General features: G+C 34.5%; 1 long non-coding RNA gene across 1 annotated transcript; it reads right to left on the reverse strand.

Moving 5' to 3' along the window:
* Nucleotides 1–3,551: 3,551 nt before the first annotated feature.
* LOC143230835 (uncharacterized) lies at nt 3,552–14,860 on the reverse strand. The gene is made up of 2 exons (XR_013016642.1): nt 14,679–14,860; nt 3,552–3,607 (listed from the first exon to the last, which is right to left on the reverse strand). It is a non-coding gene; the product is annotated as an uncharacterized LOC143230835 (long non-coding RNA).
* Between the last annotated feature and the right edge of the window lie 1,541 nt (nt 14,861–16,401).

The following is a 16,401-nucleotide window of genomic DNA, read 5'->3' on the forward strand; positions in this document are numbered from 1 at the left end:
TTCATGAACTTTTTTTTAACCATGGAGGTCATAAGGCTTTTCATTTGTATAGAGAATGATTCTCTTGGAGGCACAGATAGATCTGTCTGCACTCCCACTGTAGTTGTGGAACAAAGTGCAGCAGCATATGTCTGAGATGAAGTGGCGGACAGCAATTTCCGAGCCTCAGTATAACGGATGTTATGAGTCGTTTTCAAATGTTGCACCTCTTTTTCCTCCAACCATTTAGGGCAAGAACAAAAGTAGGAAGGGTGAGAACCATTGTGGTTGACACAATGTGGGTCCATGTCACACTCATAGGTATTGTGGTCCTTTCCTCCACAACAAGCACATGTCAGGGAACCACGGCATGACGTCTTTGAGTGGCTGAACCTCTAACATTGGAAACATCGAAGAGGGTTTGGAATGTACGGCTGTACCCTGCAATTTAGATAACTTGCCTTGATAGTGGCAGGTGCATGTGGTGATGTAAATTTCGAAACAAGGATATTTGTTGGCAGTGTAAGTCCATCTTTGCGAGTGGAGATGCTCCTCACTGCAGAAACTCCTTGAGTTGAGAAACCAGCGAGAATCTCTGACTCAGGGACATTCTTCAAATCCCTTTCAACAATAACTCCTCGTAATGAATTCAAGGTAGTATGAGGGGTAACCTCAATAGGTGCATCCCTAATTGCCTTTGAATTAAAGAGGAGTTCACTGTGTTGGGATGTGGATGTTTCTACCAATGTCTTCAGATCAAAGCTTCTGTACTGACTTTGGAGAGTCAGCAAGTTCCTCCAGTCCCTTCTGAATAAAAAAGGGGGACATTTGCCCAAAAGGCTTTTCTGAAAAAGAACATAGGATGAGAAAATGAGGCACAACTGGTGGTACAGACGTTGAAGATTGCTGATCAGATTCTTCAAGACGTAGTCGTGTACCTGTTGACTGTTTTTTCACTATTTTATTTAAATTTTTATTAAGATCCATAGGAAAAAAAAATTTCGGTGCCCACTGACCCCACCCACCATGGAGCCCTATGAGGGGATGCACTACAATGTCAAGCAAGGACACTGCAGCAACACCAGGGTTTCATGAGCACTGTACCCAAACACCAGCATCAAACACAATGTCAACAATACCTACTGAGAACTTCCAATACTGGTACTTGGTTGACTCTAGCCCAAGTGGACCAGCCTATTGACCCAAGGGAGGCCACCCAAAGGCTGTCCCTCTACAGGAATTCAAGGCCAAAGTGGTGTGTGAGGGTCAGACCCCTCAACCACCAGGATCCTCTCCTTCCCTTCATGGGTCGCCACTCACAGCAAACACATGGGTGGATGTTTAGATCCCAGAGGAGGTAATCTGAAAGAACAGACCCTTCCCTGGGAGGTCCCCTCACTACATACACACCGAGGGGGTGAGAGGTGGTTGTTTGATTCCCAGGCTCAGAAAAAGGGAGTACAATAGCATAGCATCAATCATCAGGAAAAATGTTCTCCTGCCAGATCTGGTTAAAAACAACCAGAACAGCAAGAGAGGCAAGAAAGAGATAGCTCAACCTCTTGTAATGAATATCATCAGGTCTGACTGATGTACTGCCACAGCAATGAAGAACAAGTTAAAGTTCCACCAGTATAAGAGGGCAATTATAGTCATAGAGATAATAGCTGCAAATGACAAGAGAAATGCACAATCATGTATCCTAAGTAGCTGAAAGTCTGAAACAATATACATCTATTTATACTCAAATCTTATAATTTTATTGGAGAACATGCAGCTCATATTACAGCACTGAATTACATAATGCATAGACTATACATGAGCAAACCTCAAAAATAATTATTTTACTTTATCTAACCCAAATATTTTTAAATTTTAAATTTCAGTCACTTTTATGATAATAATTAAAGAACACAGATGAAAAACAGGAAACAAAGTACTTACAAGAGCCTTCTTTTCATTTTGCTGTTGACTGTCAATAAAACTTTTTTTTTTTAAATACTAATGGTAATAGTGCATTAAAAGATTTTTAAATAATACCAAAGAACACAGAATAATAACAAGTAATAAGGAAAAGAAGTTCCATAGCTATCACAATTTTTCTGACTTTCTAACAGTACAACAAAAGGCGTTAAAAATTTAGGTATAATCGTTGATATGCTTCCATGGGAATAAGTTTGAAATTAAAAGAAAATAAGCAGCTCTCTATACAGAAGACAACATAATATAATAAAGTATGTGATAGAAACAACTTTGGCTTTCTATTTGTTATAAATAATAGTCTTAAATAACCGAGAGCTACTGTCTAAAAGACAGGAAGTGACAGGTGGATTTGGTAAGAAGGGTCTGATTTTTTAGTTTCTTGCTTTGTAATTAAATACAATCAAAGGCTATGTAAATTATGCTTTGCCTGAGTGATGAAAACATTACAATGAGTAATTAACATTAAATTTCATACTTTTCTGAGTGGTAATAAAAAAAAGAGGGAAGACAGATAACAAACATCACATTTCTCATACTTAGCAAAAAAGAAATAAGAATTTCTAAAAATATTTCCTTATAAAATCAAGAACCTAAAACTTGAATAATGCTAAACTTTGATTTATTATCTACATTATTATACCAAGGTTATTCATATAGATTAACAAAAAGTTGTTTAAAATTTTGAATGTACCTCTGTGAAATGTTGTAATATGCTTATTTTGTTCTACCCAAGATAAATGTGTTAATCATGCAGTACTTCCACATGTCCTCATTTTTGTGCAATTTATTGTTATTAATGAAATCTGTTAGAGGTCAGTGGTAGACAGCTTTGTGCAAATTGTATGCTGTTTAGTTCATTATGTTAGAAAGTTTAAACCAAAATTCTTGTACTTGACTAGTATGTGCAGCATTTTGCAGTGTGTATTTGGTATCTGGGAGATCAAATCTTACATGTCCCAACAAAATGTTCAGGTTGAGTAGAATCCTTACTTGTCTATCAGTTGAATGATTTACCATGAGATACTATAAAAAGAACTTTTCTTCTCACTGAGAAATCAGTGAGTGATTGATATATTACAGCAAAGTAATCTAAATATTAAACACTAACCTTTGTTCCAAATCTATTGGCAATGTTCTGTCACTCCAAGATTCCATTTTTTCTACTGTTTATTTTTCTTTTTAACCTGAAGTAGAGAAAAGGAACTTTCAAAAAAACTAAAAATAGCCAATATATAAAGATTAAAAATTAATTTCATAATTACTTACATACAATACACAGACACAATTAAATATTAAATCTTGATGCAGAGAACTATCATTTTGAGAAAAAGGTTATAACCATTAGAAAATATACAACTGCAATGACAGAACTGTTACAGTTTATAATTACATATATTTTATACCTGAATTAGATAATATCAATTATACTCAAGTGTTTTTACATTTAAGCTTCCTAATATATTGTACTTCAACAACAATGTTCAGGTAGATGTATAATATACATTACACCCCATTCTTAAAGAATAAAAGAATCCAACCTCTAAAATATAAATAACCCCTAATGATTAAAACTTATGTCAAACAGGTACTTCACCTCATATAAATGTTTCAACTAGAGAAGTCACATTAGCATGGAGATGAATTCCTACAGTGAACAGAAAAAAACATCAATTGAGATAATCAAAGGCAACTCACAAGTTCAGTAGTAACCACCAAGAAATAACTATTTTGGGGTCACAAGAGTGTGTGACTTTTTCTTTTATTTAATATTAAACGTTTTGAGATGGCAAAATTTTAACTCATTTCAAGCCAGGACAAACATAACCAGTGGTTTACAATCAGGCAAGTAAAGATAAGTCTAACCAGCAGGTGCAGACACTCAAGAAGTTTTCAAGATTTAGGCTGGTTTACACAGTAAATATATGTATTAAAACCAACAGAAATGGAATTTGTAAATCTTGGGTCTTTAAGGTACAAGTAAATAACACCTATAAAATCAGCTGATGACACTCAGTACTGTTTTTAATGCTAGTTGTTTGAATGTCACAGATTTATTATAAACAGTTACAAAGATTAATATAGACTTTTAAATACAATGATCACAGGTTTTTAAAATAAAAGTCAGAATTCATAATTTTAAGTATTTTACACCAAAGTTCTGAATTACTGAGATAAATATAATAATCAATATACTTAAATGATGGAAGTATCATAGGAAAAATTATTCATTATTCTCTATCATTTTAGCTAAAATAGGTTAATCATTGAATAAAATACCCCAAGATTGAGTCTTCTGCATGCTTTCAATAACCTTGAAAAGAATTTGATAGCTAATTTACATGCTTCCAAAGAAAATCAAATCAACAGTGTACAAAAATAAATGTATGAAGATTGCACACATGCACAGTTTCCCTGAAAAAGAGCATTCTTCTTATCAGGAGCGAGATAAGATTTAAAAAAAAAAAAAAGATAAAAATAAAACTGGAAATTTTCAGAAGCTCTAAACTGGCAAGGTGTGTATCCCTGAAAAGCCACTAAACAAGTTGCCATTTAAGTGCAAACAACCATCTTCAGCAATGTCTATGTTATGACCCCAAGTCAAGGAAACTCAAGTTGTTTGGCATTTTATGGCACAAAGCAACTAAGCTACCTGCACCAAACAACTAGTAAAAAAATAAAATAACAGTGAAAGCATTATAAAGTGTAGGGAAATTAAGTTAAAACAAAAAGAGTAGCCTAATGTCAGAAAAACAAATAGATTTGAAAAGGTCAATGGTCCTTAAAAAATTAAAAGCATTTGTAAGGTGCACAGTGTCACCATTGCCAATGACACTGTTCAATGTTAGGGGTAAATCCATGGTAAAAACACATCTAAAATGGTTAGAAAGATGTTTGGCAAGTAGAAGGCAGTACTTCCAATTTGGAGTATATACCTTGTTCAAATGACTCAAAGAAAGGTCACACTTGGGGATGGCTTATTACCATTGCCAATGACACTGTTCAATGTTAGGGGTAAATCCATGGTAAAAACACGTCTAAAATGGTTAGAAAGATGTTTGGCAAGTAGAAGGCAGTACTTCCAATTTGGAGTATATACCTTGTTCAAATGACTCAAAGAAAGGTCACACTTGGGGATGGTAATAAGCCATTGTGGGATGGACTGACCGGTGGAGACAATATCATTCAAGGAAAGACCCTATTCAAACAACTGCACACGGATACAAAGGCCATAAGGAAATATTGTAGACCTTTATTCTGAAAAAGCATGGCCCACTGAGGAAGGAAAACAAACCCAGGAGGGATGCTGTAGTAGGGGTCAAAGTTTTGAAGCATACACTAAAGAGAGCTGCAAATGGTGGAGGCATAGAGGAAGTTAATGAGACACAGCAAAGAAACTGGACTGAAAAAGTGCAGAAAGCTCTTGTAAAACTAAAGCCCAAGCTGATGAATGGGGGTTCAACATCTTCAGGGCTAAAGTTCTGACACAACCATAGACCAGAAACCCACATTCCAGTTTCAATCAAATAAGGGCACAAGAGATCTTAAGCATGAAACATCAATCCACTCCCAAAGAGGTAGAAGAGAGGACACAGAGAATCTTCAGTGAGCTTGTACACTTGACCCACAGCTGCTTGATGTGCAAACTGAAAGTCAGCTTATGGTCAAATATAAGCCCCAAGAATTTTGCCTACAAGTAGCACAACTTCTCTGAGATGGAGCTCAGGATTAGCGTGAATACCCCATTAATGGCAAAAGTGCATGCAGACAGTTTTAGAAGGAGAAAAGGTAAAAGTGTTTGCAATGGATCACTTCAGCAAACAATTGAGGGCAGTCTGTACCTGCCTCTCAATAAACCTCATGCTCAACGACTGACACGAGATGTGGAAGTCTTCAAAACAGTCTGTTTGCAACTGTAGGGGGGGTTGTCTGATAATAGCATTAATCTTTATAATAAAAAGTATGGCACTCAAGACACAGCCACGATGGACTCAAAATTCCTGTGTGAAAGAATGGGAAAGTGTCAAATCCATATAAACTTGGAATCACTAGTCCATTAAAAAAATATTTCATAAAAATAGGCAAATGGCCATGCAACTCATATAAGTGGAGGTCTCGCAAAATGCTGTACCTCCACATAGTATCATAAGCTTTCTCAAGGTGAAAAAACAACAACAAGAGAAACAAGATGTTGGTGTTTGAGAAAGATTTCCTCTCTAAGATCTTACATATTCAGCTTGTCAAAGTAATTGGATAGTAGTTTGAAGAAATCTTGGGATCCTCTCCAGCCATGGAAAAAGGGAGGACAGTAGCCCACTGCCAAGCATCAGAAAAAAACATTCTCCTGACAGATCTGGTTGAAAACCAGAAGTGTAGCAAAGGAGGCAGGAGAGAGATTTTGGAGCATCTTGTAATAAATGTCATCAGGTCTGACTGATGTAATGCCAAACTGATGAAGGGCAAGCTTGAGTTCAACCAGTATAAATGAGCGATCATAGTCATAGAGATGATCAACTTGAAAGGAAAGAGGTGATTGGTCTGCCCATGTCCTGATGGCTAAGAAGATGGACGATGAAGATGTGCTAGGTACCTAGCACAACCTTTCACGAAGAGTATTGATAACACTTTAAGCATCAGCAACTTCCTGGCTATCAGAGAGCAAGAATGAAAGGGGGGGGGGAATGTATACTGCCAAGTGACCTTCCAAATCTTGTTCTATATGACTTTAGAAATAGTGGTAGAAGAGATGCTAGTTGTGTAATTAAACCAAGATTTCTTCTGGCTTTGACGTCTGACCTGCCGAGCATGTGCATGGGTTCACTGAAAAGCAATGCAGTTTAAAAGTGTGTGATACCTATGAAAGGTTTCACAGGCCCATTTGTTAGCTTTCTGTGTCATATTACAGGCAGGATTCCACCAGGGCAAGGATGCCATGTGTAAGTTTTAGGAATACACAGAGCAGCTACCTAGACAATACAATCAATCACTGTTGCCACAATGTTGTCTGTCAATGGCTTACAGACAATGGGAGGATCAAATTCCAAGAAAACAGTGAATGAGGGCCATGAAACTTTCATGGCTAATCTCTCTCAAAATGATAGGAAAATGATCACTGCCCTGTGGGGAACACAATCCTCTATGGAAAGTGGAAGAAAAGTGAATGGAAGCAGATAGAGAGATCAATAGCAGTAAAACACAGACTAGGTGCATGAAAATAAGTACAAGAACCAGTATTCAAGAGAGAAGACTATGATCTGAGAGCATATGCTCTATAGAACAACCCCTCTCATCAATGTCAGCACCATTCCAGAATGGATTATTTCCATTGAAATCCCCCAGAATTAAGAATGGAAATGGTAATAGTTCAACGAGGGCATAAAGGTCTGACTGATCGTAGGTCTCTTGAGGAAACAGAGAGAACAAATAGTGATGGTATGACTCAAGGAAACACAGATGGTTACAGCCTCCAAGGGTATATCACGTGCAATGATAAGACAGTCACATGCTGTTTGACCAGTGGTGCTACTCCTCTATGCACAACCTGTCATTTCTACAGAAAGAAAACTACTGAAAGGTGACTGGATTGGCAGGTTTCAGAAATGTTTCCTGTGAAGAGAGACAGACAGGATGATAAGAATCAATCAAATCCTTAATGTCATATATATTCAAATGAAAACCCTAACAGTTCCACTGTAAAAAAGCAGCCATTTTTACTTATGTGGAGAAAGGTGTTGAGAGGAGCTCTTCTGTTTTCAGACTTTTTTCTTTAATGGACAGAGGTCTATCAACCTCCACAGATCCTTCCCTAGGTTGAATAGGCAGGTCTGTGTCTGTGGAAAAAGATTCCAGTGACTGAAAGTGGGAACATTGGTTGGTGGGTTGGTGTTTTATGGCACAAAGCAGCTAAGCTATCTGTGCAAAACACTTGGTAAGAAGTTAAAATAAAGTAAATTTAGTAAAATTCACAAAAGGAAATTAAGATAAAATAAAACAAAGTGTAAAAAACATAAATAGCATTAAAACCAATATTTACATCTAGTCTACAACCGTAAGAGAAAAACTACAGAAATACAAGTTGAAAAGAACTTTCTGTAGCATAACTGTAATTATCTTAACTCACCAGGAAGACTAACAGGTAAGTTTAAAAACCACTGTCAGTCACCTGAAGTTGGTCTTTCCAATCCTGATTCTGAGTTATTTGACATTATGGCCATTTTCAGAAAGTAAAGTAATACAAGTTCTGAAAGACTTGTAGCAAAATTTTAATTATAACTTGCCAGAAAAACTAACAGGTACTTTCAAACAGCAGTGTTAGTCACCTGAAGTTGGCCTATCCAGTACTGGTTTTGAGTTATTTGACATTACAGCCATTTTCTAATTTCAAATCGAACTAGATGTACTTTGATTCTTAAAAGGGAATCACATTAATAAAGGTCTAATGTATTAATTAAAAAAACATAAATAGCATTAAAAAGATTAATTGCCTTCAAAAACTAAAAAAATTTCTAAGGTGGACAGTGTCACAATCGCCAATAACACTATCTCGCGTTATGAATAAACCTTGGGACAATACACGTTTAAAATGGTGCCATCGTTCATAGTCATAACAACGGCAAGAAAGTAAAATGTGGCACATTGTGACCTGAGTGTCACACAGACAACACATTGGTGCATAAGTCCCACATAAAAGAAAATGATGAGTTAAAAACTGTAACAAATGCATAGTCTAGTTAGAACAACTTCCTCTTTCTGATCCTCATGGAAGCAAGACAACCAAATTCCAACAAAGGGTTTTATTTGGAAAAGTTTGTTTTCATGTTGCTCACTCCAAGTTGACTACCAACTGGAATTAAGCGAGCCTTGAATACAGAACCATAATCCATGTATGAAACAGGTAAAGCAGTGATAGTGCCAGAGCAGATAGATTTAGCTGTGGTGTCGGCAAGCTCGTTCCTGCAAATACCAATGTGGCCTGGTATCCAGAAATACTGGATAGAAGTAGATATTAAAGAGTAATGTGCCAGTCTGTTTTGAATATCAGCGAGAACAAGATGAGAACTAACGTGAAGTGATTCTAGGGCCAGTAGAGAACTAAGCGAGTCAGTATAAATAGTGCAATTTGATTACTCTTTAGCTTCTATGTGAATTCAGGGCAAGAGAGATGGAATACAGATCAGCAGTGAAAACAGAAGCTGTAGAGTGAATTCTGCATGCAACCACCAAACCACATCAAAATCACCTCATTTCAAACCATCTGTATAAACAGGAATGGAAGGATGGTTCAAAAGATGTTCAGCAAATAACAAACAATATTTCCAAGCAAATGTGGATACAAAGGCCAAAATGAGCAGTGGCAGATCATCTGTTCTGAAAAATTATGGCCCACAGATGAAGGAAAATAGAACTCTGGGTGGAATGCTCTGGTAAGGAATGAAGTATCGAAGCATACAGTAAAGACAGTTGAAAACAGCAGAGGTGCAAAGAAGGTTCATGAGACTACGTATAAGCTCTGAACTGGAGAAGTGCAGAAAGCCCCAGTGCAAAGCCAAAGTTCTTGATGATGAATAAGGTCCAGCATCTTTAAAGCCGTGATACTGAAAGAGCCATAAACCAGTTATCCATAATAGAGTTTCGATGGAATAAGAGCACAATATATCTTTAGCATAGAACATCGATCCACTTCCCATGTGGTGGAAGAGAAGACACAGAGGATGTTCAGTGCTCTTGCACATTTGAACCATAGCTGCCACGGCATCTATACTGGAGAAACAAGTAGTGAAATGGAAACCAGATTCAAAGAACACAAAAAGTCACCTTTGCACATTTTCAAACACTGCAAATCAAATAAAAACAACATAACCATAAAAAACACCCAAATATTAAATAAAGAAACAAACAAACAAATGCAAAATTAAAGAAGCCTTACTTATACAGCAACTCAAGCCCAAAATAAACCAATGCAAAGGAACACCTTTATACCTATATTAATAAATATATCCAACATCTAAGCACACCCTCTACAATCCTACACTCAATTACACAACCACCTTCAAACAACTGGTCAGCTACTGGTCAGTAACCCTTTCTTTCTTTGTGAACCTGATGATGACTGAAGAAGGTCAAAACTTTGTTTGCTCCTCTACTGGTGTTTTCTCTATCCATACCAGCCATTTTTAACATATAAGAATCATCCATATATGGTCATTTTTCACTAATCTGTTTTTACATTTTCATTTTTTTGTTCATGAATATGGTAATCCATAATAAAATAAGAACACTTCAGTGCCCACTGACCCCACTCACTACAGAGTCCTACAAGGAGATGCACTACAATGCCAAATGAGAATGCTGCAGCAATGCCAGGGTTTCATGAGCACTATACCCAAACACCAGCATCAGACACAATGTCCACATCTTTTGAGAATGTCTAACACTGGTACTTGGTTCACCGTAGTCCAAGTGGACCAGCCAATTGACCCTAGAGGGGCCACCCCAAGGCTGCCCATTTACAGGAATTCAAGGCCAAAGTGGTGTAGACCCTTCAACCATAAGGTTCCTCTCCTATCTTTTATGGGTCACCACACACACAGCAAACATATTGGTGAATGTTCAGATCCTAGTGGAGGTAAACTAAAATTACAGAACCTTCTCTGAAAGGTCCCCTCACCACATACAAAAACTGAGAGAGGACTACAGACAATTCAATGTGCAAATGTGGTAAATAATGTTGTTGAAAGGTGTGTGACTTTTACTGAGGAGTATAACTACTATCATGATGAGGAAAAAAGCAGAAACAATTCCTCTTTTAAGTTGTGCAGAACCATAGATGATGCTTTCTTAACAAAAAGGAAACAATAACAATGTAAAAATAACTTACCACATCCAAACCATGTATCTATGTAATTATAGTTATATGTGCACTAAAACAATATATTTTAAATAAATCATTTATAATACACAACTGTTTTTATATCACACAGTCTAGAAATTCAACCTCATTGAGAAAGAAACTTTTAAATGTGGTCCAAAATGGATGAGGTTGGCTTTCTTTTTTGTACATTGGACAGCTTTAGAATTTTTAATTTTGAAATGTACCTGAAAATAATAAATACAGTTTTATAACCAGATTCAACCTGATTACCAGAATGACCAAAACTGATTAAAAGAACAAGTTATGGCTTAAATGCATAAACTGTTTGGGACTTTATGGGACAAAGCACCAAAGCTATTTGTGCCAGCAAAGAAAAACACTGATTAATATTAGTTGTAACAGGCTTAAAATTTATGGTATGAATCCTATAAATTACTATGCTTTTTTCACATTCCTCTTAATTTGTATATTCTGGATTCACAAAGATACATATAAACATATCTCAGATCTGTCTTGTCTTCCACAGGCCACTGACCATGAAGCCCTTTGTTAAAAACCAGAACACTTTCAGTTGAGGTGGAAAATGAGACATGTTTCTTGTAAACACCATTTACATAAGAGATAATACTTTAAAAGTTATGGTTTAAATGATAAAAGCTGGTTTTACATGTCTCTGGTTTTCAATGTGAAATATATAAAGACAAATGTAAAAAAACAAAAGAACTATGCAGCTTGTAATTTTGAGGGAGAAATAATTTGATTTTTCTTAGTGCAAAAACAAGTAGAATCTGTGAGATAAAATCTTTATAATGAACCTCTAGAAGGATGACACTGATGATGACTCAATAGACAACATAAACATATTTTCACCATATCAGAGTGGAAAGGTTTTTCTAGATTCTCTCCATTAAGGAGACTAATTATCACACACTAAGTTTTCATTTTCTGAAGCAACTGAGTAATCATTCAGTAAATTTTGTGCATTTTAAAATGACATCAAAAAGGGTTGGTAAGTTTATGGATATGATAAATACATAATCTACATATTTTTATCCAAGGAGTTTAAGAGTGAGGGACAAACATACGGACTGGATATTCCTCTTTAAAGAATCAACTTCAGGCTGATTGTAAATCATTCAGTGTCATATTTCTGTTAATATATTAAAAAAGAAAAACTGAGAGGAGTCCGAGAAAATGGTGAAAAATTTAAGTAATACCAAGATTGCAAAAGAATAATAATACAAACCATGAACAATTAAGATCAAGTTCAAATCAAGTTGATTCAAGTATAAAATACTGCAAGTCTTTTCTTGTTGAGCCATTTGTTCTCCGTGTTAACAATCAAGTGACTTCTGGTCCTAAATGGCCTTAAATGCAACGCATTATAATTTACATGCATCATCTTACAAGTTCTTTTCCTGCTTTTACTGTCAATGATTTACTACACAAGTCCCATAACTTGTGCTCTCCTACTACAAGCCACATTTCTCTTGAATAGTTGTGCTGTAAAATGTGCATTTTTGATTAACTTGAGATTTCATAAAAAAGCAATCTTTTAAATTAAACAGAAGATACCATCACATAACAGATACCTGTTCCCAATTTCAAGTGTATTTCTTTGCAAAGCACTAAGATATTGAAGACAACCATTCTCTTGTTGATGTCTCATAGCTCCAATGTGGATGGGATACACTACAGAGCTTCATTTTTACCTTCTCTTAATTTCTTACATAATGTTCATAATGCACTGTCCTCGAGTTGTTGAGCTCCTTCTAAAGACCAGTAAGTTCTTTCCTTTTCTCTCTGGATGACTGCTGACTAAGTCAATTTCAGTTCTTGGATGTTTTAGCCCCTTCAATTTAATTACCGAGTTTTATCACTGAGAAATCTACATCAACAGGCACAGAAATTTTGTTCTCTAATCAAATATGCTCACCTACTCATCATTTGGAACCTACAAGTGTGCATACTAACCCAGTTATCTCCATATTGCCCAACCTCTCTATATTTAAGTTATCTATAGCCAAGACGTACTCTACTGAAAAATAAATGTTTTCCCTACTAATGTTCATATATTTTGGTTTAATCTCTTTTACAAGCTGATCCTCTCCATTCAATTCTTCCAAACAAATCCACTCTACTGCTTATCACTCTGGTTCTAAATTTTGCTCATATTCTGCTTGTCCTTACCACTCAATGTTGCAATCTAAATTTTGTCTCCTTTTATGTCTGAGAGCATCTGGTGATCTGATAGTTTTTCATTATGGCAATCTTTGGTTCTCTCTGCCAACTCAGTGCAGGTTTAAAATATTTCAGAAATATGCCTGCTTGATTATAAAGTTTTACACTTTTAGAATATAGATGAATTTGAAGCAGGAAAAATGTACTAGACATTGACTATAAATAAAGAAACCTGGTTTGTTTCAGAAAAGCAAGCTTATGCACTTTTCCTTATCCTTGTGCAATAACTTGCATGAAAATTAGGAAAATGGAAAAATTTTGAGTGATATGATGCACATATTGCACTGTGTTAAAAACATTCTCAGAGCCAAAAGTCCACTTGTTGTGAGGGGAATAATGACTTAACAATATAATGCTTACCTATTTTAGATGTATGTAGCCTATATTTAATACATTTTAATTCTAAAAATATAAAACTTATATTCTCAAAGACAACTTCACAAATTGAAAAGTTAATACCAATTATGATTATTTTCATTATAAACTTGAAAGAGAATGTTAGAAAACCTTTTAGCTAGTTTTTAATATAATAAGTTAAATTTTACATTAAATTAACATGTTTATACTCAAAGACTAAGAAAAAGTTGTTTTGTAAAATAATTGAGTTACTTCTGTAGTTACTTTAGTATCTTACTATTGTAAACATTAACAAGGTTTAACATTCTCTTGTTACTTTTTTAAATAATTAGTATTCTGTTTATATCTAAATAAATAGCTAGTTTTTAATTCCCTACCTTTACCAGGTAAACTTAAAAATTATACCTTGTGTTACAAATTAAAACCATGACTGCAAGGCTGAAAACAATGTTTATTTGAGGTATTATGTGATGTTTTGAAATGATCCCTCACAGTTTGGGATATTGTATGTTATTCCAATAATCATTTAAATTATTTAATCACTTTAAGCTTACAACTTTGGCCTTATCATATAAGATGACACTAATAATAAGAGGAAGATAACAAAAAAACTTATTTCTATACTTTTTAATTAATATTTTCCATATAAACGAAATTTTTAATGCTTTGAAAAGATTTTTTTAAGTAAAAAACCTTAATTTTTCATACTAAGACAAACTTTCTTGTTGCAATTCAATTTTTAGATATCACTAAGCTAATACCATTAGATTGGTAACATTATTTTAATTATTGTGAAAAATGGGTCACAAACACCTAAAGTTAGTCACGTTTAAAGTTTTAAGAAAAGTTCACAGCTTTAAACTGATTTCACAAAACAGAGCTTACAATTATAAAAGTTTACATGAAAGTCCTGGGTCACAGTAAACAAAAAAAAATAAGGTTTTTAGGCCTACACAATTCAACTTACATGAACTTAGTAGTTCAATAATCTTAACGCCAATTTGACGTTTGTCAACACCAAGTAACACTATAACTACTGCTAACACTGCCACAGTAGTCAAATACCTAGTTACTGTCAGCGTTACTAGTAGCAGTTACTACTGAGTAGTGTTGCTTTTAGTCACTATATAATACAGTACACTTAAAAGTTTTATTTTCTTTGCAGTTTTATTAAAATATGTATTTAATATTGTAAATTACATATCACCTAAAGCTTTTTACTCTACAAAATAGAGACTATGAGACTTACGACACTAAAAGCAGGCTAAAACCAACATCGATTCTTTAACATCATGAATCAATCTGTACCGTTAATGATCGTTGAACTTCTGTTCGAAACATCCGCCAACTTAAAATTCTATCTAGCTAAAGAAATAAAAGTATGAAACACAAAAAAATGTAATAATAAGAGGCTAGAGAACGAATAGCTAGTTGAAAGGACATTCCTATATCTTTTTAATTTTTGGATGTTTGTATAAATCAAAAACTATGAGATCTGAGACATATAAAACCTTAAATTACAAAGTAGAGAGAATATTATTTTAATATTAAATTTAAATGTACAAATATATAAACAGATAAAATGTGAAAATATAAGTAACACTACACAATATTTTTCCTTAAACTATAATTAAAGTTGTAATTAATTTTAAATGTGTTTTACGAGCTAAATGTCGTTTATTTATTATTAAGCACAAAATAACATAATCTGCCCACCCCAAGTATCGAAATCTGATATTTGTAGTTGGGCCACAAGGTTTTCACACTTTGACAAATAAAGTTTCTATTGGAACGTATTAAATATTGATTTTGTGAGAAAAAATTATGTGATAAATCTTCCATAATCATTGCACCATATAATTCAGCTGGATCATCCAAAGCATGTATATAAGCTGAATTAGTAATTTGTAGAAAATATCAGATTAAATGGTTATCATTGGGTTAAAGTTTTTTGGGAAGGCATTTTAAATTAAATTAAATTAACAGGTTGTGAAATGCAGGCATATCATATGTTTTCTGCTTGCCAGTTTAATTTCCATACTTTCATGCCACATGTAGTCTAGAAACCTTTTAAAATTACCATGTTCTAGTTGTTTCCCATTTTATTCTTTATAGTGGATGGTATCTGTTCTGCCCAAGAGAATATTGTAATAATTTATAGAATATGGATGAAGAGGATTGACACTTTATTATCCTTTGTTAGCCGCGCGTGACGTTCACTACATGTAACCTCCGACTTATACTTTGAGGGAGCAAAGGTCACGAAATGATACTTCCGACTGGACAAAAAGAGCGAATATATTTGTTGAATTCCAGTAAGCTTTTTCGGATAAGTTCTACTAAGATATTATAAAGTAACGCTTTTTGCTTCCTGTACTGTCAGGTAGTAATTCTAGTAAAATTACAGACTACATTTTACAAATATTACTTGATTCAAAAAATTATGACAGTTGCTAATCTGCACGATCATAGTCTGAATGAAAATGTTGATATCTGCTTTTCAAGCTGTTGAGTGGTTTTTGAAATTTGATGTATATACTATATTGTAGAATCATTACTCAATTATTAACAATTATAATGTTCAGAAAATTGAAAAATTAGTTATTAAAAGGGTGTTGCTACCTTCTGTTTTCTGAACCACTGAGTGGATTTTCTGATGCTAAATACTGTCTGGCGTTTCGAGAAAGAAACTCTAAAAGTCAAAACGACTGGTGAGAACTCTACAAAACATAAGAACATTTACTCAATAAATTTTTCATTAATATTCGCAAGAAAAAAATTATATTTTTCTGAGACTGTTTTTCTGGTATAGTAGTAACAGTGCGGATTTTAATGTTGTTAATTAATATTTTACTTTAGAAGTCTTTATTTGTATGGATTCTACACGTAATTATTTGTTTTGAAATACGATGTTGTGTTAGATGGTCACTAGATGATACAACCATCGCTATCGAATGTATCTTTGGCAGCTA

The sequence above is a fragment of the Tachypleus tridentatus genome, chromosome 10, assembly GCF_004210375.1.
Source record: "Tachypleus tridentatus isolate NWPU-2018 chromosome 10, ASM421037v1, whole genome shotgun sequence".
Taxonomy (NCBI): domain Eukaryota; kingdom Metazoa; phylum Arthropoda; class Merostomata; order Xiphosura; family Limulidae; genus Tachypleus; species Tachypleus tridentatus.